At 37.0% G+C, this 24,250-nt stretch overlaps 1 protein-coding gene across 9 annotated transcripts in view; it reads left to right on the forward strand.

Annotated features, from left to right (window-relative positions):
* SOX6 (SRY-box transcription factor 6) overlaps window positions 1–24,250 on the forward strand; it is a 381,585-nt gene that overhangs the window by 252,847 nt on the left and 104,488 nt on the right. The gene's annotated exons all lie outside the window — the stretch shown is intronic.

Genomic DNA, 24,250 nt, shown 5'->3' on the forward strand with positions numbered 1-24,250 from the left:
AATCACAAATCTGACCTGGTTCCTACTTACCTCTGTGCAAATCAGGAATAACTCCACAGAATAGAAACAGTACATCTGCCTTCATCCTGGTAATAGATTTACAGCTGTCAAGGCTTAGAGTCACCCATTTATTTCCTTTCTCTCTAGAGATGGCAAAGTGTATAACACTTGATGAACTGCAGCTTCCAGGAGCATTCAGATGTTAATGCTACAAAGGCCTATATTGCAGGTTGGAATCTTGCCTGGATTAAAATTCTGCTTTGGATGAAGTTAAGGAGCTACATATATGCAGGGGCATTTGGTACTGTTATAAGGCCCAGGAAAAATGATTTAACCTGGATTCCATGCAGATTCTGACTAAGCCTTTCTCTAAAGATTTGTTTCCATTCTCTGGAGGAGGAGGCGTTCCTTACCAAGAGACTTTCTTTCCATCTGATTAGCAGAAAGCACCTCCTAATCAGAAAGGAAGGTCCCACACAGATTATCTTCTTGTCATATTATGACAGGACCCAGATTTCACTGAGGCTTTTGTGAAGAGCTGAGGAGAGCATTAAAACCATGGCTCCACAGTACTTAGCTTTTTTTTACAATAGAAAAAAAAAGAAGATGAACTGGTGCTCACTGTTTCCAGCTAATAATGAAGTTTTATTCCTTTGCTGCATTGTTGTCTGGTTACCGGAATGAAATGTTAATCGTGTAAGAGTAGCGTATCAGCCTACTGAAGAAAGAAGGAATATTCAATGCTTCTCTCTTGCATTCTTGCTACCTGAATGCTTTGACTCAGTGTTACACTTCTGTTCTCCACTTCTTAGATCTTTTTCTATATTTACAAACAGCTGCCTTTTTCTTGTGGGAGGTTTATTACTATTTTTCATCTTACTTCCATAAAATGGTAGTAATGAATGCAAATTTCAGGCAATCAACCTGCCTGTTTCCTGTGTTTGTCCTAGCAGTTAATTTTAAAGAAAAAAAAAAAAACAGACAACCCCAAAAATCAAAACGGTTGTTACTCTGATTTCCTAAGAAAAGGACTCTTCTGTAACCGTGTTGCCAGTCTGTCTATAACGAGTTCCACCTGAATAGTTTTTGGACACATGAGTTAATCAGGTAACTAACTACATTTGAGATAAAAGAAGAAGCCTAGAAGATACTGCATTCATTTAAGTCTCGTGAAAGTTAGGGGCCCTGATAAAGCCTTTTAGGTTGCCCTGGAAGTAAAGTTTTCAGTCTAAGTCTCCCCATATTAGAACTTGAAGAATGTAATTGGGAAAGAGATATTAAAATGCCCTAACTTCAGGAAAATTTTGATCTGAGCTTATGCTTTAAAAGACAGCAGAGAAGCAAAACTGAGTTTGCAGCTCATGTAAAACCATGGGAAACAAGCATTCATGAATTACGTTGCTTACCAAACTACTTGTTTTGGATATGCACACACTTCCCATGGAAACAGAGCCTTGGGTACTGACCAAAATATTGTCTTCTTTCCTTCTTGCAGAGGGTCTGCATACGTCAGCGAAAACAGAATGGAAAATATTTCCTTTCTGGTGATATATTTCGTCTTACCCTACATGTTTTCTGCAAATTCACCAGTTAGATTTGTGTTTGAAGTGTCAGTGATTTACTTTGAATATGCTGCACAATTTGAAGGAAGATCGTACTGGGAGATTTTACGCTAAAGAAACAGCCAATCTGTCACCTGCTGTAGCTCTCGGGTTCTTCTCTTTGTTATGTTTGCACTGTCGAGGCTTAGAGAAAATGTTTTCTATTTCATCCACAAGAAGGTTTGTGAAATTAATGCTTTCTAAACTTCTGGTGGCAATACTACGAATTTGTCGACAATAGTTCTAATTAAGTTTATGGAACCCACTAAAACAATTAAAGTTTAGGTGCATGGTGACTTTAAATTATATTTTTTTGAAAATAAATTCCACCTCATTTATTCCTTTTCATAATGCTCTGTACTCTGTGAGCAAGTGTTCTAACCAACCTACCAGCAACAGAACTGTTTTTATTTCATTAGAGTATCACTAATGTAAGAGGTTTTGAGAGAGATCCACATTCAATCCATTAATTTTAAATTATTTTTCAGTTATTCACAGCTAGAAACAATTAGTCTTAAAACATATAGAGCTATTTTGTGTATCTTAGGAAGGTGGTATAACCTGCATCTGGACAAAGACTGGCACTTTGTCAAGTACTTCAGTATTAATTTTTATCTCTGGCCCATAATTTTCTCCCAACAGTTTGTACTCTTTTCTCCCATGTGTTCATCGATAGGTTTATGATCAATCATGTTTCTAATGTAAAAGGCTTCCTAGTTGTATAACCACATCAGTCTAGTTCCTTATAACGACTCACCTGTATCTAGTGACTGTGCTACCAGGGAAGCTGAACAAAATTCCTAGCCAGAAGTAATAGAGGAGAAAAGTGTGTTGTAATTGAGTAATGACTGAGGCATCTGTTTCATTCTTTGTGATGCTTAAAAAGGCCTAAGGTCATAAAAGGATCTTAGAAACTATATTGTAACCCTCAGAGGAAGTCATTTATTTGCCGCTTCTTTTGGGCCAATAGTTGTAGACTCTCTTGTTGGCTGAGTTTACGTGCTTCCCAGTCCTGTTTCAGGATTTATATCCCATCTTTGCGCCTAAACTGCACGTGTGCCCCACAGCCTGGCAGTGATGTTATACCCCTCAGGGAAATGTGTCGATGTGCACCATGGCCTCCATCCCGCTTGGCTCCTCGGGCTTCTCTTGGAAGGAAAACCTAGATTTAAGAATCACAGAATCACAGAATGTTAGGGATTGGAAGGGACCTCAAAGGATCATCTAGTCCAATCAGAGCAGAGCCCAATCTCCTCCCAATACGGGGTCCAGACTTAGTCTGGATGCACTCTCAATCCAGGACTGTGTAAGAAACATGTGAGCATAGGGTCAGTCTTACAGAGGCGCAGCAGGACATTTTAACCCTCATATTTAAAGAAGGCTTGGCTTAAAATAGATTACCCAACACTCGCAGATTTATCATGTCTTATATTTCCCGTGGTTCCTGGTCTGATACTTCACAGATCAGAGCCATGTTTCAATATGACAGGAAGCCCTACAGTTCCTGAAATCTCTGTTCTTCTCAGCAGAAAGTGAAGAGACCAGTAGCTACATAGTTCAATTCACTCTCAGTTTAGTGAGTAAAACAGGCTCACGGAAAAGAGGGCACCACAGCTGGCAAGTGAGCAAGCATGGGAGTGAGTGCCTGGGAGGAAAAAGGAGAGGGAATGAAGAGGCAGCACTGAAGCAGGAAGACCTTCCACTTTGAGGAGTGAGATGTTGCATTGTGCAAGCTGCACTGCAATGTGGAGTTTAAGATTGTAGGAGCTCTAATCATTTTCCTTGTGAAATTTGTTGTTTCAAATGTTGCCTGTGGCATTATAGTCAGTACTGTGAAGAGACCTTGATGGAATACACAGCATCAGTGATAAAAAAGCTTGACTTTCTAAAGCTGTCAGTTTTGCAATTTGAGTAGAAAAGGAAGATATCAGATTTGTATTGTTAGCCTGATTGACTCTGGAAATGAGCTTTATGCAACTCCATGTTGTGTGCCTGAAGGTGCATATGACACCAACTTTTCAGCTGAATTTGGTAGTAAGACCTTTCAAAGAAAACTAAGTTTCTACAATCTTTGTGAATGCAGAGAACTAGACTGAGGTGAAGGATTTTTTCCGAAGTCCTTCAGATAGTTTGGGTTTCTTACCTCTACCTTTACATGAGAAGTTACTGTGTGACAGTTTATTGTTGAATGAGAGATTCCAAAATGGGCAGAGACTTTATATTTAACCCAACCACAGGAAAAGCTTCAGTTGGAGTTTTCACCTCAGTAGACAGTAAAGTCAAATGACTGGAACTTACAAATCCATTGGGCTGTATTTGCCCTTGAGCTTGTGAAACCTCTTATGTCACTTGTTTTAACAGCTTGTATTCCAGAAGCAAACAGAGAGTGAAGTGGAAATATTCACTGTCATTGGTTGATCTATGAACTGTGACCTGATAGAAGCTCCAAAAGAAATCTGTCTACTTGGAATAAATTTTGCTGTGGAAAACAATCCAGGACTGGAAGACAAGGGAAATTTTTGTCAAATTATGATCTCTGAATGCTTTCTGTAGTGAAAGTAATGAACTGAAAATATCTGATCTTTTGGTTTCCATTCAGTACTTCAAAGAGGGATTATTAGTGTTTTAGAAATGTATTTAAAATGCGTATGCGAATGCACAGGGGTACAAGTGAAAATATGGAGTAGCAGTAGAAAAAAGTTTTAACACCCTTGAGTTTGGGATAGCTTCTTTAACTTTAAAATCACAAGTGGATTATACACACATCATACCATCAAAGATATTGAATTTGTTTTGGCAAAAAAACCCATGCAGAAATATTAAGTAGAGTGGTGGGAAAAACTGGAAAAATGAAGAAAGTTCTGAATAATGAAAAATACAGTATTTATATAGGTCATTCCTTTATGCTGACAGAAATTTTTACTGGAGAGTAGTTCTGGTCTTATATGGTTACAAGAACATGAGTTTCTTCTGACTAATTATATAATTAATAGTAGGCAAGTTTTAGGTAAAATAGTGTAAGAAATTTACATGATACACAGTTATAGTGCAAAAGCAGGAAATAGCTACCTATGCATGATGAATCTCTGTCTACGCTGGATGTTTTTGAAAAATCCTCTCACCTCTGTCTATGAGTTTGTTCTGCCTTTTTTCCTGTTTTCTTCTTTCACTCCTCTCATTTCTTACTGCTGTTGAGAAAGACCACTTCTGCACTTGCAATAATATCAGATTAATATTCATAGCTATGGTTATGGAAACAATGATTATTACACAGTCATTTAATTCATTCATTGTTTAAAAGCACTTTGAAAATCAAAAGTTTAATCAAAGATCTAAGTATTGTATTGAAGAAACGGAAATCTCTGTGCAGTGATGTGCTAGAAAGATCTGTTGTTAATGATCTTTCATTTTTAAATAATTTTATTACATAACTTATTTCTTGAATTTAAAAAATAGTTACAACTAATTTATGCAGTCACCCCCAAAATTCCAGCAGTTTAGTTCCAGCAGATACGCTGAGTATCCTGGATGGTATAACTGCATATCTAGTCACATTCTTACTGCTTTCATACACGCACACTGCATAAACTGCCCAGCTTTACCATATCAGACTGTGCCTTTAGTGGGAATAACTGATGACAATATAAAGCACGAGAAAGAGAGAGAGATTCATATGGTTTCTACATGTCAGCAGAAAAACAAGATGAAAAATACAGTTTAACAGTGTGTATAGTTCTGGTGTTGCTGGTAGCAAGCGGGTACCACTGAAAGACACAGACACAAGAAGCAAAGGTTTGAGATTTTTGTTCAATATGCTTAAAAATCTGAGCGATTGGCTAGGAAATATGGGAGACGATAGAGTTCCGTTCACTGCTAAAATTAGTAATCGTATTCCTTTTAAAACACATAATCCTTTTGTTTAAAGACAGCAAAAAGCCATCCATGCTCTCCTGGATTATTATTTTTTTTTTTTTCTCCTTGAAATATCAGATATTGACCGCAATTAGTTGCAAGGCTCCGACAGAGCTGAACTGAGAGTTTTAGGCTATTGGAATGGTATTGGAGGAAAGTCAATCCTGTTTAATGTGTTGGAGGTTTTGTCATGGTATAAATGACCTTAAACTCTTCAGTCATGATTGCTTCTGAGAAGCAAGGGTTGTCCTTCTCTCTAAAGAATTGAAAGATCTTGCTAAATAAGCCTCAAAAGAAGGGTTATAGAAAGGAAGTTTTATTTATCCTATTTTACAGGCAAGCAACTCAGACACTTAAGTGACTTGTTCAGAGTCTCACAGGAAGCCTGGGTGGAGCTGGGAATTGAACACAGATAACCTGAGTCTGAGTGCTTGGCTCAGAAGACCACTTTAAAATGTTTTAGAATGTGACTTTATTCATCTATTAAGTAAGATCTGAATGACGCGGAAGATATGGGCTGGGGAACGTGCTAGGTATGTAACACATCTTCAGAGTACGTATATGGTGTTTAATAGGAGAGTATAAACTCAGTTGCTGTTTCAGGCATAGGTTAATATCACTTACAGAGTGTCTCAGTACACTGAGCATACATTGGAAAACACTAAAGAAAGGGAGTTTTTAGATTGCTAATGATTTCCTTTTAAGGAACATGTGACTAAGGGCTGAGAGAATTTGCTGCTGAAACTGCTTACTACAAGCCTTTGAAAATTCCCTGTCTAGTTATTCACATAGGAAATATCTGGTTGCAGGCATACTTGGCTGTGCCGGCTTCGATGAGTACCCCGTATTTATAAAGCCTGTTCATTCAGGCCTCTGAATGGGGGCGGTTGACAGAAAGAGAGTGATTTTTGTGAATTCTTTTTAAGTATATAGCTAACTTGCCTCTTGACTTTTGGATTTGATGCTTCATTGTGATTCATGCAAAGTACAAAAGCCATATGCTACAGAGATAGATAAACATAGAGATGAAATATCACCAGTTCATTTAATTTTTAGTATCACTGGTTCATTTATTTATTTTTTTTCACTAGCGTAGTGTTTTTACAGTGTACCTGCCTTTAAGTTTTCCAGCTCTTAGGCTGTCGGTTCTGTCCATGAAAAACTATACTCACTTAAGGCTGTATTCTCAGAGGCTTTTGGAAAGTGGCCTGGAAAAATTGTTTGCATGCCTGTTTGCACTAGCAAAATCCCAAATTGTATCTGTTAGTGAGTGTGTCTAAGCCTTCAGTTCTTTTCTATATTTTCTGTAGTACTTGAGAAATTATTTTAGCACTACGATTCTTTCAACCAGTAATACTAATCTGTTGCTGGAATTCTTTTAATGTCACCCTTAGCAAGATTAATTTACATGCTTCAGACTTAACTAGAATGTATCTAAATGTCCACAGACTGATTTTCATGTGGGGCTGGCATGATTTCTGACTTTGGATCAGCTAGCTGTTGCTTCACTTTGAGTAATTCAACACAAAAATAAAGAAGTTGTTGTATAAATCCTTGCGAAATGAAATCATCAAGTTTCCTAGAGCTCTGCTTTTTAATTATCCTTCTTTTCGCTCATGGAATGGTTGAAAATAAATTTCATGTAAGACAACTATTATGTATGTTTCAGAAAGATATATGTTCAACTTGCCACAGAAATCCAATGCAATTATTGCTTTCTAAATATTATTAAAATATCTTGAGCATCTTACTGACGTATTTTAAGGTCCTGATATTTCTCGGACTGGCCTGGCTTTACTCCACCAACTTTCAGGGCAGAACTTGTGTCAGGAGCAATTTATTCCAACCATTTCTTTTTGAGTGAAATTGAAATCAGTTAGATGTCTAATCCAAAAGTACACCTGCAAATAAGGTACCAAATAGTTCAGGTTAAAAATTTGCACCTCTATTTTATTGCATCTAAAGCATGTGGATCCCAAATATTTGTTCATTTTTAAGTAATTGTAATGAAATACTGGTTTTATTAAATTTGATGAGAAAAGATAACAGCTGCACACAAATATATAGATATGCAGAATTTAAAATACAGATTCCAAAGGAATGAAGAGATCAAGATATTCTATGCTTTTGCATTTTGCATCAACATTTTTGAATGTAACAACAGTTTGGAAATTCACACGTAGGCTAGTTGTGTCCGTATATGTAGGAAACTGAGAGCTCACATTTAGAGAAAATCATATGCAAAAAATTGCCAAGATAAATCATAAAAATTTGCATAAATATTTCACATTTCTTAGAAGGCAGAATCTTAGATGCCTTCAGAAATTGTTGCGCTAACTCTAGAGCACAAAGAATACTATCTTGGTCTCTAGCACTTCAGCTTAATTGTTATCTGTATAGCTCCGAGCAAGAGAGCCACAAGCATCTAGTATAAATGAAGCGAAGAAAGAAAAAAATCTCATGAAAAAGAAGGTCTAGCACCAGAAAACTGACGGAAACATGAGCAGCTAATTGCTGTAGGCTCCATACATCTTGGAATGACCTAAGGGGATATCAACAAATCACTTTCCACTGGGGTATAGTAACAGCAATGGCATAACAGTGAAATCACTGGCAAAAACTAGGGGAAAAATTATTTTAAAGTATTGGCATTAGCATGTTAGTGAGCAATTCTTTTCCTGTTTTAATGGTTATTAACGTGTGTGCTTGCACATAACATCTGCAAACCCTCCCTTCCCACTTTTCTCCCCAAAATCAACTGATGGTGTGGTAACTGGATTTTATGTGTCTATCTCTGATTCTCTTGCGGACTTGTGATCCTGAATAATTTTTTCCAATACTGACACCCAAAAATGTAAGTTACTTGGCACCAGTATTTACACCTTTTTTCCCCAAAAACCTGAAGAGATCAGATGAAAAAAGAGTCATTTAGTTTTTAAACAATTAGAAATCAAATTTATTTCTTGATCATGTGCTCCAGGTTGCTCGTTTCTAAAAAGAAAAAATAATGTTCAGGGTTTAAATAAATTAATTAGATAATTTTGCAGTCTTCGGTGAAAGACAGCATGTAAAAGATTTTGGAAATATCCCTAGTAAGGGCTATTCTTTTCTATTTTTGCAGAACTCTCCAAACCCATAAGCTAAACCAATTTTTGAATGTGATGACAGATATGTTTCCCAACAATTCTATTTGGCCAATGCTAAATATTTAGTGGTAGATTTTACATTATTCTCATGTTTTGTTTTCTCATGGGCAGTATTGAACCTCAAATATATCATCAGGATCTTTGCTAGGTAGCTTAGTTTAAAAACCAGATTTCTTCATGGTTTAACTCTAATACTGGTCGAATGACATTAGCCAGGTGACGTGCAGTGAACCATATTGCTTTGGGAAAACAACGCTCTCTTCTCCTCCCCTTAGGTACCTGCACGTTTTGCTGACAGTTATTGCCATTGTAATCAATGAGAATTTGAACTTTTTCTGAATCAAACTTCTTTTTGCATTTCAACTGTGTTCAACCGTTTGGAAATGCAGCTGGTACTAGCAGTTACAGCATGATTTTTGGGCTGGTATGGGCAGATTTTGTTGCAGTTGTCAATCTTATAGCATTTATTTCTAGTGCATCGACAGCATCATGTCTGAAATTTGTTTGCAGTGAACTCAGGCAACAACAGAATTTTATAACATGTTTCCGAAACATTCTTTACATGAAAACCCCTCTATGCTTTGCAAGGAAACTGTGGCTGACAGAGTTGTAGCACCGTTGTGTTTTAAATCTTTCTTCAAAGGCATTACTCTTTCTTTCTTTCGAAGATGTCAATACTTGTGTAGAACTCCACCATTTGTATCAAAATGTGTTTTTTTTTTTTCCTGAGGAGACTAAATGGGAGAAAAAAAATTACGTATACTCAATGACCAGTCTTAGTATCCTGTAGTTTAATCTAACTACAAGACAGTGTTGTTGTAGCTCAAATATTTTATGTATTTGAAAAAAAAAACCCAACAACATTAGAGAGGAATAGAGACTACAGAATATATATTAAGACAGTCCATATTTAATCAACATTTGTAGATGCAGATGGCTCACTATAACAAAACCTACTTTTGAAATGATCTTTTATTTTTAAATGATCTCATGCCAACCACAGGTACAGCCATGTTTGTGGTTTCTCCCAGATACTGAATGATGTTCTGTAGTGGGGTCAAGCGCTCTTGTGACATTTAACCATTGGAAACGAAAGAAAACATTTGTGGTGTGAAACAACAGCACATACTTGACCCTCCTAAGCGTATCCATTTATAAATGGATAAAAGTGACTATTTAAAGTTGTTTTATAAGGGAACCACTGTGCCCACTGAAAACCCCTAATTTACTGTTTGAAAAAGCAAATGATGTGTGGGTACAAGAACATGCATTTTTTAAGAACATCTGTGGTGTTCCTTGTGTTGCATTTGATCTTAGTGGTAAAACAACAAAACCGAGTTTTAGAGGGACATTGCTGCCATCCTATTTTTAATTCACCATTATGTGTTAAAATAACTGTTAGTTTAAAGTGAACAATCACAGCCTTGCTTTCAATGGTTGCTCAGGTATTTATTCTAAACCGATTTATAATTTTACAGTTTGTTTTGCAGAAAGGGTGCAACTCTCAGTGTAGATTAGGGAGCTGGTGGTGACTCAGTCACATTCCTTTCCTGCTCCCTATTTGCTGTGGGGAAGAGGATGAATGAATGAGAGAAAGTGTTATTTCACCCTCTTTTCTGATGTCCTTATGTGTACGGCAAGCCACATGAAAAAATTAATTGTTTGGGTCAGCCAAGACTCTCCATTCTGCCCTCTGCCTTCTTGCCTGCTCGCAGGAGTTGGCATGAGGTTGTGATCGGAGAGTGCTGCTAAAAGGAGGTGTGTTCCCATCCATCCTTGTTTCCCTGCTCAAGCAAAGCAAGGCAATGACACTCAACCCCTTTTTGTTAAATTAATTTTTTTCTTTTTAATACCCTTTGACTTCAAGCATAATTATAGCTTATAAATAGCTTATAAATATTAGTAAGCGTCAAAGTCCACTTGCCTGTATGGGACTCTCCGAAGGTTATAAAAATATGAGAGGTTGATTGGATCTCAGGCAAAACAAATCAGTGGTAAAATGTGCTTTTGAGGCATGAGAGGTTTTCAGAATGTATTTTTAAACAATCTGGACGTAAACAGATTAGTCGAAGACAACTTCAGTAAAGATAGCTTTCTTGAACCATCTACAAGCATTTTGTCAAAGCAAGCCGAACTATGACTAATTCTGTGAGTGGTATGAATTATTAGGTGATGAATTTTAAAAGTAGTGTCCAGATGTAAATAGCGAAAGCATCCAAAATATTACTCAGCAGCTGCAAGAGCTATAGGAAAAGCTGACATGACAAATTTAGTCATTTCTTAATCACTTTCGTTAGGCGGTATTGTCAGTTCCAAGAGGCAAATCTTCATCTTGATTTACGCCTATAATAGAAATGGCTGGAAACTGAAAAGTTCTCAAAACTGTTTACTTACAAAACACCTTTTAGATCATTTTGGAAGCTTCCTATGAGCTAGCAGTAGTGTTCTTTACACATGGGAGTTCAGAAAATAGAGCTTTAGACAGCTTATATCAACAAAGCAATATTTTCCACCTAAAAAAGTGACCTTAACATGTGTGCAAGTGGTAAAAACTGGCTTAAATGTATTATTTACAGCTGTATCAAAATTTATTAATTAGTTACCTTTGGTTTAAGTAAAATTGATTGTTAAAGCAGAAAGTAGAGGTTGATATGAATTCTATTCTGCAGTAGCTTTCAGATAAAAGAAGCAGTGACCCAACTCATTAGCCCTTTGATTTAATATATTGACACTTGGGTACGAATAATTCCGTTTAGTGGCTTTTGCTTCCCAGGGATCAATTTAATTAGTTATAAAATGTGACTTCATGTCAGGAGCCAGAAGAAATGCTGACGTTAAATAAAGTCATACGCAATTTAAACAATAAAGCTATCGATGCCTGGTTAAAAGTTAATGATGCACAAAAAATGGCTTAATAGAGACAACCTCAGCAATGAAAGTGATGGTAGGAAAATTAAGCTAAGTGGATGAATGAGAAATGGTGATGTTGTTGGATTGTTAAAACAAATTCATGGATGGCCTGACGGTTCATTTCATAGTACTGTATGTTTCTGATTTAAATACATGTCTGAGGGTAACCCTGTACTTTCATATTAGCGGTTACAAGAAATGATCTGAAACCTTTCTTCTTTAGATTCTAGAAAAGGACAGACAATTTACCTGTACACATTTGTCTTTGATGTATCTCCCTGGGATATCTTGGGATGACCCAGTATTAACCATAATGACCTCCTCTTATTACAATATTACAAGTACTAATATTTGCACAGTTCCTTGAGACCCCAGTCAGGATCAGTGTCTTATTATGCTAGGTGCTGTTTATATACTGTGCAAATAAGAAGGGACAGTTTGTGCCCTGAAGAAGGGTAGAATCTAACGTTAAAGCACCAGATCTTTTCAAAACCCATTTAATGCTGTAGGTGTAATCTACTTCTGTTGTCTAAGCAGAATGAGAAGGCTTAGTGAAGAAAATAGCAACCTATAAAATTGTTGGAGGTATGATTTGGCCATCATTTTTCCTTCTGTTGCTCCATTTAAACATACAGATGCACCAGAGCCCTTCAAGAATTATGGTTCAGTTGTTTTCACATTTCCTAGACTGCTTTGAGCACGGCAAGGTAAAATGCGTGCTAGATGTCTTAAATCCTGCAAATCCATATTCAGACATTGGGCCAAATTCATAAAAGATAATTCTCATCTTTTTATGAGTAGCATGCAAAGATTTTTCAAGTCATGGTGGGTTGTTTCTGTTTCAGTGAAACAGTGCTCAGATTTAATAGTCAATTGATACAGTCACCTCATTTGAAGATGTATAGACACTTGAATAAATACGCTGATGAGACGCTAGGTCAAAAGAAAATACAGAGAAATGCGATTCCTTAGCTTAAAAATGTATGTTAGTCAAATGGTCTCTGACATAGAAATTATGATTAAAAATAACACTAAAAGCTTTTTATTTGCTTGTAATTTGTCACTGTTCAGATGAGACTGGAGTTTGCCCACCTGTGAGGAAAAACCTCATATCAAAATGACCTGATGTCGAGCTAAGCCATGTTATGCTTTCATTTCTATTAATCCTTTCAGGGGCAGATGGGTTCTGATTAGGAAGACAATCGTTAAAAGGGGCAGTAGTAAATTAGGCAGTTAGATAATAATTTTTAACAATTGTACACCATCGGGCTCGTCCATAGGCTCCTAGAAAGCTTGAAGCCAAGCAGCAGGCAGCAGTTATTACCTGCTAAAAGCATTAACAGTAGCTACAGTAACTTGCCGAAGGATAGAGGGGATATGCCTTAGAATAAAACCTCTGTGTGTCAGAGGGATTTTCAGACTGTACAAGAGTTATGTTTTTTTTACTAATGTTAGGCAAACTGTTTTGTCTTTGCATTGACTTTACATTGGCCGCAGCCTACACAGAGGGAACTGCTGGAAAAAAGGGGGGCATTAATACTTTTTACTGTGTGCGGGCCAGCCAGTAGTTAGAGAGGGGGCCCATGTTTTCTTAGGGCTCAGATGGCAAAGCTAAGTATTCAGCCTACGGCAGGAAAAAAGTGCCTTTTTTGTTTTCTGGCTGGAGAGTCCAAGCATTCCCAAAGGAACACAATGAATGGCCCGTTTTGTCTGACGCTGTTTTGGAGACATAGAATTCTTGTTTTTTCATAATTATTCTTGCCCGTCACTGGGTGTGCACATGACATTTGAGCGTGTTTTAAAGTCTTAACACACTCATGTGCCTGCAATAAAGTTACTCATAACAATCCAGGCTTTCTGCAGACAACAGAGCAGGGTCTGTTGTTTTCACAAGTCACAGCAGCTGGGAGGCAATTGTGAAGACAACAGCTTAATCTAGCTGGAAAATACAGGAAGAAGAGAATATACACTCAATTTCCTTCCATATTATTGCAAACAATGCAGAGGGCTTTTTTTGTTGTGGCTTTTTCTTTTCTTTGCTCTGGGTGGTCTGAGTGAAAATGTGAGTGGCATAAAGTACACTAGTAAATATACTTTGAATTTTCAACTTGTTGCATTTCTGTATTCGTGCTGATGTGCCTAAATCTGTTAAAGGGTGAGAATATTAATCTACATGAGCACTTCAAAAATCATACAATAACAACCTTATTTTGACCTCATCTACACAGTGTTTACACTGGTGTTGGTTTACAACATATGTTGCAGTTGCTTCTGAGTTACGCTGGTATAAATGAAGCTGGAATCAGGAACTTGGAGCAAATTTGATTGCTGAAAGCTTCCTTTTGAAGCAACATTAGTTAAAGAAAAAATAAAGCTAGGCAGTCTTAGATGTTTGAAAGTTGTATTTTAGCTTCTGTGTAAAAGGACAAGGGCACTCAGTAATTTGTTTCTTTATTGCATGCTTCTGAATCTGTAGATTAATCATATTTTTAAATGCTTCATTTAGTTCAGAAGCACATTTACAAACAAAGCATGCAATAAATTAACATGCAAACTCAGTTAAAAAGCATCATAAGTAAGCACTGATCAGATAGTTTTTACCCTAGCTATATTTTCTGGTGAAGTTTTGTGACATATTAGGGAGCTTATTTTGCTTTGATGCAAGGGATGAAAAGTGAAGAAGAAAATATACTTCAGTTATTATGTCAACACTAGGAAGAGTAAAATGCACATTAACATAAATTTGATTGGAGAGGTGGATTTAGCTTAGCAGTCACCATTAGATGGAGTTTCAGTGAGGGTAGGTGTTCCTTTTAAAGAAAAGGTGATATTTATCCAATTGCAGTAAAGGTACTTTCCTTTCTTGCTCTTGGGAATGCTACATACAGCAGATTTCCAGTAACCATGGCAGACAACTCAGATGGGAAAGATTTTTATTATGCATAGCACAGAGGTTATAGCAGCGGCTGGTAACAGCAAAAGCCAGTCAGACAGTGAGTATGGAAAATGAACGAGTGATTTGAACACTGTCCAGACTTCCAGGAGAAGGAATCGAGATCAGGTTGATGTATACTGAAAAAATACAATATGAGAGCTGAGATGACTTAGATGTACACTCTGCTGTTTGTAACAGAGCTGCAAATAGTACAGCACCCCATGCACCAGCCAGCTCTGGGGCAGTGGTATCAGGGATGCATGTACTGTTGGAAACGCAATGGGTATTACTCTATTCAGCCACAAAATAAAGCAGAGAGATAGTAGTAATATCACATAGACATCTGATCTATTTAAAAAAGCATGGATGTGGACTTTGGAGTCTAAGCATTAAATCATTGAGGCACGCTACTGACCTAACAGTAAGCAAAATCTCTTCCTTTGTTTTCCTTAAAATACAATACTACACCTCTCCCCTCCATTTCTCTTAAAAATATAATACCAATGTGGTCCAAAATAAATGTACAGATTACTTGTTCTGTGCATCTCACATTAATTCTGGTCAACTCATTCACCCTCACATCTCAGAAATCCTGTATTGGTTTCTTATTTTCTTGTATTTTCTTTTGTTGCAATTTTGGAGTTAGATTGACTTTCACAATTAAAAAAAAAAAAAAAGAAACAACCACAAAACTTAAAAATTCTTTTGAAAAATGCATCTAATCTGAAATGGAAAATTACATTCTGAAAGCTCTTATTTACCTGAAAACACAGTGGAGACAAGCACAGGCTGACAAGAGGGATTTGAGGGAGGAGCACTGTTTATTCTGGAGACCCTTGAGTGCAGTAGAAGGGCTTTAGAAAAGCATGATTTTAATTTGTTTCAGCTGCATGTGTGTATCTAAAAAATAGATGTTTGTGGGTGTCCTCATTTCCTTGATATGATGCTACTTTTCTGTCTAAGCTTTTCTTGTATTTGTGACAATGACCTTCCTAAAGCCAAGAAAGCCAAATGTACTTCACTGTGGTGGTCTTCCTCATGATGGAAGTTTATTGACAACTTTTGGGCATTACGTTCTTGGTATCAGTGGCTTAGAAAGGAGAATTTACTGCTGGATAGCGACCTTGCATACAGAAAAAATACTCTCCAAAAGAGATGAAGTGAGAGTGAATGCTAGGAGTTTTGCAAGGAGACTGACTGAGGAGTGAAAAGATTAAGTGAAGGAGGAAAAAATGATTTGATAAATAGAAGAGACAGAAAGAAATCCAGAAGTAATAGATGTGAGTGATAGAGTGATTTCCAAATGACTTCTTTTTGTCACTCAATTGTCTGCCACTGTGATCAGCCCAGCTGGCTTGCTGACTTCTTCACTCAGCAGCGAACTTGTTAAATACATCGTGCTCAAAGAACGTCTTTGCAGAGATAGAGGTGGTCTTCCCAAAATAAGCATTTAAGAAACACAGTTTTTGTCTGTCCAAGAAAGCAATTCAAATAGTGACTATCCAGGAGTGCAGGAAGCAAGTCGTATAGCCAGATGGGTCCAAGAACACTGAAATCCCAAGTGAGGAATTTGGAAAACAAGAAGAAAGCATATTCTACATATATTTATACCTATGTGTATCTGTGTGTACATACACATATTTAAGAATATTTATACAGAGAAAGAGATGTTCATTTTAAAAAAATGTCTAATAGGAAAGTTTCTGCTTGTTAAAATGTGTGACTTTGTAATGGCAGGTACTACACACTAACATCCATAGTGCATATTTTTAAGAGTAATCGCCTCCTGGTGAGTTAGCAAATCTCCACAAAGGCATCTTCAGTGTACTTAAACACTGTCCACATGGGGATGTAGTGCAGAAGAACTAAGGTGCTACAAATACATTATACTGAAATACTTTGCACTTGTTTCTTATATAGTTGAAACCTAAAACAGAGCTTCAGAACGGAGCACAGTGACTTACAGGTAAACAGAGATGTAAGACTTTGGACAGAGCTATTGAAATAAGTTTTTTGTCTTCTCCTCTGATTTTGAAAGTCTATTTGGATAGGCATTTTTGCAGAGTTCCTTCTCTTGTTTTCTTATTACCAGACCAAATGACCAAAATTATGACAAGGATAACTTGTTTTCTGGATCTGGCTGTCACTAGCGCATGCCATTGCGGCTCACAGTTTTGCAAGATGTTATTATGTTAGACTGATATGTTGGACCCTGATTGTACCATCAAGTTAGTCCTCATCCTTACTCTTGATTATGGTTTTTTTTTCCCTTTCTCTGTCTCTTTCATTCCTATTCCAATGTATGTAATAAGTGTCAGCACTAACTAGTTCCTACTTTGGAAAAAAAAGTAGCACTTCAGCTGCTCCTGCAAATTCTTTCACCCTCTGAGCAGTGATTAATATACAGGTTTAAGAAGAATTTTTAAACAAAACCTGGAAAAAAAGGAAAAGAGCAAATATGCAGGCTAATGGTGTACCCTGAGGTGAGCAAAATGCATTTTTTTAACAAGCCAAGCATAGCAAAAAAGCTATTCTACAGTGAAATTAATAATTACCAAAAAGATTTGCTAGCATTATTGTTGTATCCTTTATAAGAATATGGGGAACATGTTTAAAAAACATGGGAAGTGTGAATCAAAGCCCAAAGATTCAAACTGGTCTCTAATTTTTAATGTGAATTCTATTCATATGCCCCTGGTGCATAGACTGAACTACAGTCTGTGGATAACAACTGTCTTTAGAGTGGTGCCACTTAACCTGAAAATTTTATCTGTTCCTCCCATAGTATGGATTTCTGATTTTCTTTACCATCCTGTTTTAACAAAGCTTTAAGGTGGGAGGGCATCTTAGTGCCACACGTAGTAGGTGCCTGGCTATAATACATGATTTCAGCCCCAAATATTTTCCAAAGGCAGGGTTTGTTTATTAACTGAACCCCATGCTGAGATTTGATCAATCTAATACAGGCTGAGTTTGAAGTTGAACATTCAAACGTATGCCCATACATCTTAAGCATATATCTTACATAATGATGTTGGCCCCAGACATCTTTCTGGGTTTGTTTGTATCTGTTATGGATTCCCCTCATTATCCATGCTGTTTGAGGGATTCCCTATGGATTCAGCCAGTTTATTGCATACTTTTTTAATTTTATGCCAAACTGAATGTTCTGAGTGGCAGCTCGTACAGTAGCTCTGTACAGCTTCCTCTCAAATCTAGAGATGAATGCTGTGATTAAGGTTAAATAAAATAATGCAGAAACCAACATGCTGCAAAAGGGTATGTAAGAGAATGCCCCAGGAGAGGCAAGACGCTTATAGAAGTAATGTGAATGATAAAACACTAAGATGTTGACTCCTCTTCCTATTTCTTTTCCTTTTAATTACGGTTAACCATTAGAGCAACAATTCTGTGATTTACAAGATCTTCCTTATTGAGCAGCTATAGTAATAACACTGGGAAAACTCATTTATTAAATTTCATCGGAGTGAAGAGATGTTTTAATATGCCGGTCGCTAGCACATCTGTGTGTGCACACAGCTCCCAGTAACATTAATTGGAGTTGCATATGCAGATCAGACGGAGAACAGAGTCTTAAATACAGAAAGCCGGGATTGGTATGGGCCACGCTCTGTTCTCGGGAGTGTCTCCTGCTCCCCTGAAGTAAGTGGAGTTTCTGAGGCTCTCCTCCTGAGAGACAAACGTTGCCCTCCTCATGTTCAGTGTATAGTACCCATTTAGTTCTTGCAGGAGAGTAATATATGGCCAGGAGAAACTAGGGCTAAAAGACAGGTTTTTCTTATAAAGCCTTTGCATTATGAAAAAGGTTGCTTTCAATCTAAAAAACCAGATTTATAAACACTTAATTCATCAGTTCCCTGTGCCTTTCATTTGAAATAAACAGCCAGCAATATTATTTTAACATAAGGCAGAAGGTGTAACAAAAATGAAGTAATGTTTTGAGAAATATGTGATTGATTATTAAAAAACAGAGAGAGAAGGGGTGGGGGGGTGTCAGTCCAGCATTCATTAGTCAGGCAAAACTTCTATTTGAGCATGCATTAAGTCAGGAAGACCAGACAGTATGTCTGGAAAATTATTCTTTGAGAAGTAGTCTTTCAAAACTATTCCCTTGTTTCTTAAATCTGAAGGCATCCTTTGACTGACTTAGTTATTTTGTATCTATTGATGCTAGAGAAAACAAAAGAAACTTTAAAACCTGGAAACATAAACATCATTGAACCACCCACTTTAAAAAAAAAAAAAAAAAAAAAAAAGAGGTGGTGAGGGAGAGAGAAAAAGAAAAAGAAAGAAATCACAGTGGATGTTTTCCAGGAGGGAACATGCTACGCTGTGTAAAGGGGGCTAGTGTAACAAGAAGTCATCTATTCTTGATTTCTTTAGACAGCTAGAGCTTTGTGCCTTGTCTAGTTTCTAGGTTTTAAGAGCTTGTTCTGTGTAGCAGAAATAATACAATAAATGGGTTTAACCACATTTGTCTCAGCTAGACAGTCTGCTTTGTCAAAGATTGCTGGTACAACATAAACAAATTATGTGTTTGTAGTGCTTTTCAATGAAAGCCTATCTAACAGAGCGGAGATTGTGTTTCGGCAGCTGTAGATTTAATCTCCTACCTGTCAGTTAAAGCAGGCATTTCCTGAGCAGATAAGGCCTGGCTGCAGAGGGGGGAGCAGCCACAGCTGGACAAAGGGCCATTGTTATTGCCCCGTAATTCTATGTAGATTCGCCAGTGCATTTCATCACACCAACCCTGGGCATGTTTCGGTTTCAGAGGAGCCAGCCCTTCGCTGCAGGTTCGGCAGGCAGAGAGAAAGGGAGTTGCAGCACAGCTTTGTGCTGTTGTCTCCCACCGACTGTCATGAGCAACTGAAGCAAATATCCCAACTTTGAAAGCAGCGTCACTCCGAACGTGAGTGTGATCGTAGGATTGATGGCAAGGATCTATTCGCAAGCCGAAAGCGCGCTTTAAATAACACTGGAGTTCTGACAAATCGGGGAAAGCCAGAAAATGGGAAGATTGGCATTCCTTGTTGAGTATCAGGATTCTCTGCAGAAAAGTGTGCGTTTATGTCTGAAGTATAGCTGTTGCTGGAATTTTAACACCCAAACTTGGATAGGAAATACCTAATGCTCATTTCAAACATGAGTTTCCTGGTTTTCTGCCTTATTTTACCTTTTTAATGATTTTGCTCTTTCAAAATGTTTTTGTAGATGAATCATAAATGCTGTAGAATGTTGAGGAGCCAATATAACTGATTTGAGCCAGACACAGTTGGCGTAGGAAGGAAGCAGGCTGTGTGTATGTTGCTGGAAGTTTAGAAACTCTCTGGTGCTTACTCCCAAATCTGCAATAATTACTGTGTACCTAGTGGTGGCAATCACCTCAGTCATACTGTGCAAACACACCAGTTTCTTGGAGCCTTTTCTGAGTAAAGATGGTCAGATTGTGTCAAAATCTGAGGAATCCTAGGAAGAGATGGAACAAACTAATTTTTGCATGCTATCAGTATTCTGATTTGACTTTGATCTCTAGATACAGGAGTTTTCTGCATTAAACTAGTTCTCCACGTAATTGCCTCTGATAACCCTTTGTGTTTCCAACTAGACATTCCATAAACATCATGTGATTTCTGGAAGTTATCTAGGTTACTATTCTGCATTAAATCTCTTTCAAAAATATACAGAAGCAAGAATATCCTCACTAGATGTGAATACCTCCTTTGACTTAGTCTCTTGAATATTAACCATTTAGGCTAGAGGAAAGTATCACCACTGCCTTTATAATTAAGGAGTGTAAATTCACAGAGGAGTAAATATCTGAAGAAATTTGCCATAGATTGGCTGGGTGGGATGGGAAAGGTGTCCCCTTTTTGCAGCTGTGACTCACCTCGACCCTTGTGTCCTGCCAGTCTACAAGTATTTGAGGGCTACGCTGTGTAGTGCTGGTGTGTACCTGCTCAAAAGCCACCTCATTCTGATTTTTCCATAAGGTGTGTCTCTCATTGGCCATAGCTTTGCACTTTGGGCAGCTCATTATTTAATTGTGCAGTATGATCGAAAGGTTACAAGCAGCCAATTACAATGGAATTGGTTTATATCCACTAGGCATTGTCCCTTCTGTGACTGGAAAAGAAATCAAGGTCTCTTTGAATGTTCTCCTGTGTAAACTATAGACGTAATACGGTCCTCTGAATGGGTCTTTGAGCTTGCATTAATTAATAATTGTAGAGTATGCAAAATCTCTAAATGCTTACATAGTTACAATAAATATATAGTTACAAATTGTGGAAGTTACAAAAAGTGAAAATATAGAAAACAACATGCGGATCAGGAAGAAATTCTTCCCATGATGAAGTAAATGGCAGAACTCCTGTTAGGATCAGTCGTGCCCGGGTTTCAGACATAGTCTGTATTTGTTTAACATAATGGGAAAACCCCAACCTGTGCTTTTGCTATACTTTTTTTAGCTCTATATGCAGAAGGAGTTTTGATCAGAGGCATTGAAAGATGTTTCTGTTTTCGTTCCCACTTCTGCTGGAGATTTTCTTTAAAGTGAAAGACAATCCTTCCTTTAGCAATCATCAGTGTTCTGGCATTAGATGATTTTTTTTTTTTTTTTCATACTGAACATTGCAAGCCCTTCTATTGAGGGAATTGCTTTCATATTAATAAATAGTGATGGCCACTACTCAAAAAAAGAACTCTGCCTTGAAAAGATGTGGGGGGAAAACTCTACTTGAAAGCACAAATATGAAATGCAAATTTTAAAGCATCTCTTGCTCTAAATTTTTCCATCAACAGGAAATTTCAGTGTACTCCAAAATCTTGCACATTTTGATATGACCATAAAAACCTAAGCTAATAAGGAATTTCTGATGTAATTTATATTTAGATTTGAGCTCAAGTAATGGAGCTTCCATATATAAAATATCAACAAGTATCATTAGGCTGCAATATTTGTCTTATTTTGGCATGAATAGGACAAGGTGCAAATGAGAAACATACATCTTCACTAGTCTTTGGAAATATCTGAAATAATTGACTTGCTCAGTCTTCTGTGATGGCTTGGTGACCACTAACTGTGACGATTTGCATAATAGTCAACTCTTCACTTCTGTAGAGATAACTGTTTGTATCTGATTAAAATTAGGACTGTTTTAGTTCTCTTGACTTTTCCAGAAGTTGCAGAAATAGAGATTTGCTGTTATGCTTTAACCAAACAAATGCACACATGGGGATAACAATATGCTGAGTTTATGCAGATTTTACAACACAAATCTGAATAAAATACCCACTAATAGACCCTTAAGGAGTAATAAACACACATGAATTTTCCTTAGTTGCACTTTAAAGTGATTTTAACATACTACTAGACCTTAACAATAATATTTAATTGACAAGATTATGCATTTGTATGGATTGAAAAGGTGGTAGATCTCTAATTCCACATGAACTATAAATTCACTTTTGCATAACATGTTTTATTTATTTCTCTATAGCAGAGATGTTCTCCATCCCTCCTAGTGAGAGTTTCTTAAAATACAGACAATTTAAATAGATTTAATTACCATTTATCATACTTTAACTTCATGAGATCATCTTTAGTTGAATTCTGTATTTCCAGGTAGTCAAGGAGCTAGACATAAACAGGGCAACAGAATGAGATGCTAATAGAAATGAAATGAGAGCTAGTGTTTAAAACTGGTGTTTAATTCTAGTTTGTGTGGTTGGTAATATTTTTCTGTTTCTCCCTTCTTTATTTCCCAAATAGATGGAATTTAAGTTCAGTTCATTTAAAGTTTCAAAGTAGTGAGGAAGAAATAACAAAAAATAAAGATGCTCTGTTGCGCTCTATGATCATGGCTGCAATTTTCACATTAATGTTGTGGCCACTGCAGTAGACTTAAAACTCCAAGTCATGCTGAACCGTTGGACAAATGGAAAAAACAATAGGGGAAAAGAAAGAAAACAGCAGTTACAATCCATTTACGAATTCAGTAGTGGGCCACATATTTTTCATAGTATTTCCCATATGAAATGTTCTCACTTTGCAAGTCTATGGTATCTTTTTTACAGTTTATTTGCCAACACTTCCCCTGGGATCTCATTGGCAGACATTTTCTTTGTGGCTCATGTACTTTCACTGAGAGGAAATATTTTTCAATTAGACTGTAGATAATTAGATGGCAGATAAATTAGAACATAATATACCTTCCTATATAGATATAGCTCCAGTGATTCTATATTGCTAACAGGAGCAGAGAGTAGTCTCTGAATAATTTTCAATGTGGGAGCTATGTCAACGTGATTTTTCAGTGTCAGGTACGATGCAGTGCCTGCGTGATCACTTTTGGTGTGTGGGAGCCCACCTTTCTTCAACTGCCGTTCCTCCTCACGCAGAGCCACAGTTGCCTCGCTGGGATTATTTGTGCCAGAGGGGATTTCTCACTTCAGTGTTTGGGTCCACTCTCACATATTATCTTTACATTAGAGAATGCTAGGCATTGATGGCGCATTAATTCAAAGCCTTGAGAGTTCATCAGTTACATTTCTGAGCTCAGAACAAGAGGCCCAGCCACCACTCATACATCAAGTAGCCAAATTCTTTGTACCTGAACTGGTCAGTTAACCCAGCCTCCCAGTGGCTTTGCTTCGTCACAACAGCACAAATAAAACTGCCAGACCATTCTATTATAACCGTTTATTTTTTCAGTATAGCTCATCTGAAGTTTCATTTTTGGGACCAGAAAAGGACTCAGTCATGCCATGAGTTCCTTACAGAATTAGCAGAGTTAGAGAGGAGATCTGGGCCCAAACCTGCAAAAATCTTAGCCCATAGCTGCTTTTAAGCATTTAAGTGATCCCATAGACTTTCATGTATGAATTTTCATATGTCTCTACTTCTTTATGCAATATGGCATTTACTTTCTTGCACCAAAATGACCTAATCAAAATAAAATTAAAACTAACAAAACTTCTTATATTTCTTCTCTTACAAAGAACAACAGAACTCAACACTAGATATTGAAATAAGTAAACTTCTAATAGTGATATAAAAATAATAGTGCAATGTATTGTATACAGATGATTTAAAATGCAGATGAGGTAAATACACATAATATGCAGGATATTTGAAAACTTGCACTGGTAATATTGGGCGCATAAGCACCGCTTTCAGTGCCATTAAGATTTTTAAAATTAATCAACCTAAAATGTAATATGTTTCGCTATCACTTATAGCTATTATGTTCTATCATATAAACATATTTTTTGAGCATTCTGAAAATGCACACTCTGAATTGATACACTGCCATTACCTGGGAAATTCTTCTATTTTACTGCAGTTTTTAAATCAGAGAATAGAAAATGTCAAACACATTTTTACTGTGGAAATTAAAAGCTTAATGACTACATAGACAGGTTAAAGTTGTAGCCTAGCTATACTAATTATTCAAGAATAAAAAAAAGTCTCAGAAATTCAAGTTTGAACTATGAATTAGGTTCTCACAGAGGCTACAACATCACAAGGACAAAAAGTATTGTACATCCTATACTAAAGGAAAAAAAAAAGTCAATTCAGTAAGTTTCAAAGACTGATTTCTCAGCTAACATGCCTTGGAGTAGTCTGTTAGATTCAATACAAATCTCAGGATTTCTAGAAGTTGAGAACAGGGTCCAGAGATTTTATTGATGGAAGAACTGGGGGGCAATGGCTTTAAATAGTG

The sequence above is a fragment of the Tauraco erythrolophus genome, chromosome 6, assembly GCF_009769465.1.
Source record: "Tauraco erythrolophus isolate bTauEry1 chromosome 6, bTauEry1.pri, whole genome shotgun sequence".
Classification (NCBI taxonomy): domain Eukaryota; kingdom Metazoa; phylum Chordata; class Aves; order Musophagiformes; family Musophagidae; genus Tauraco; species Tauraco erythrolophus.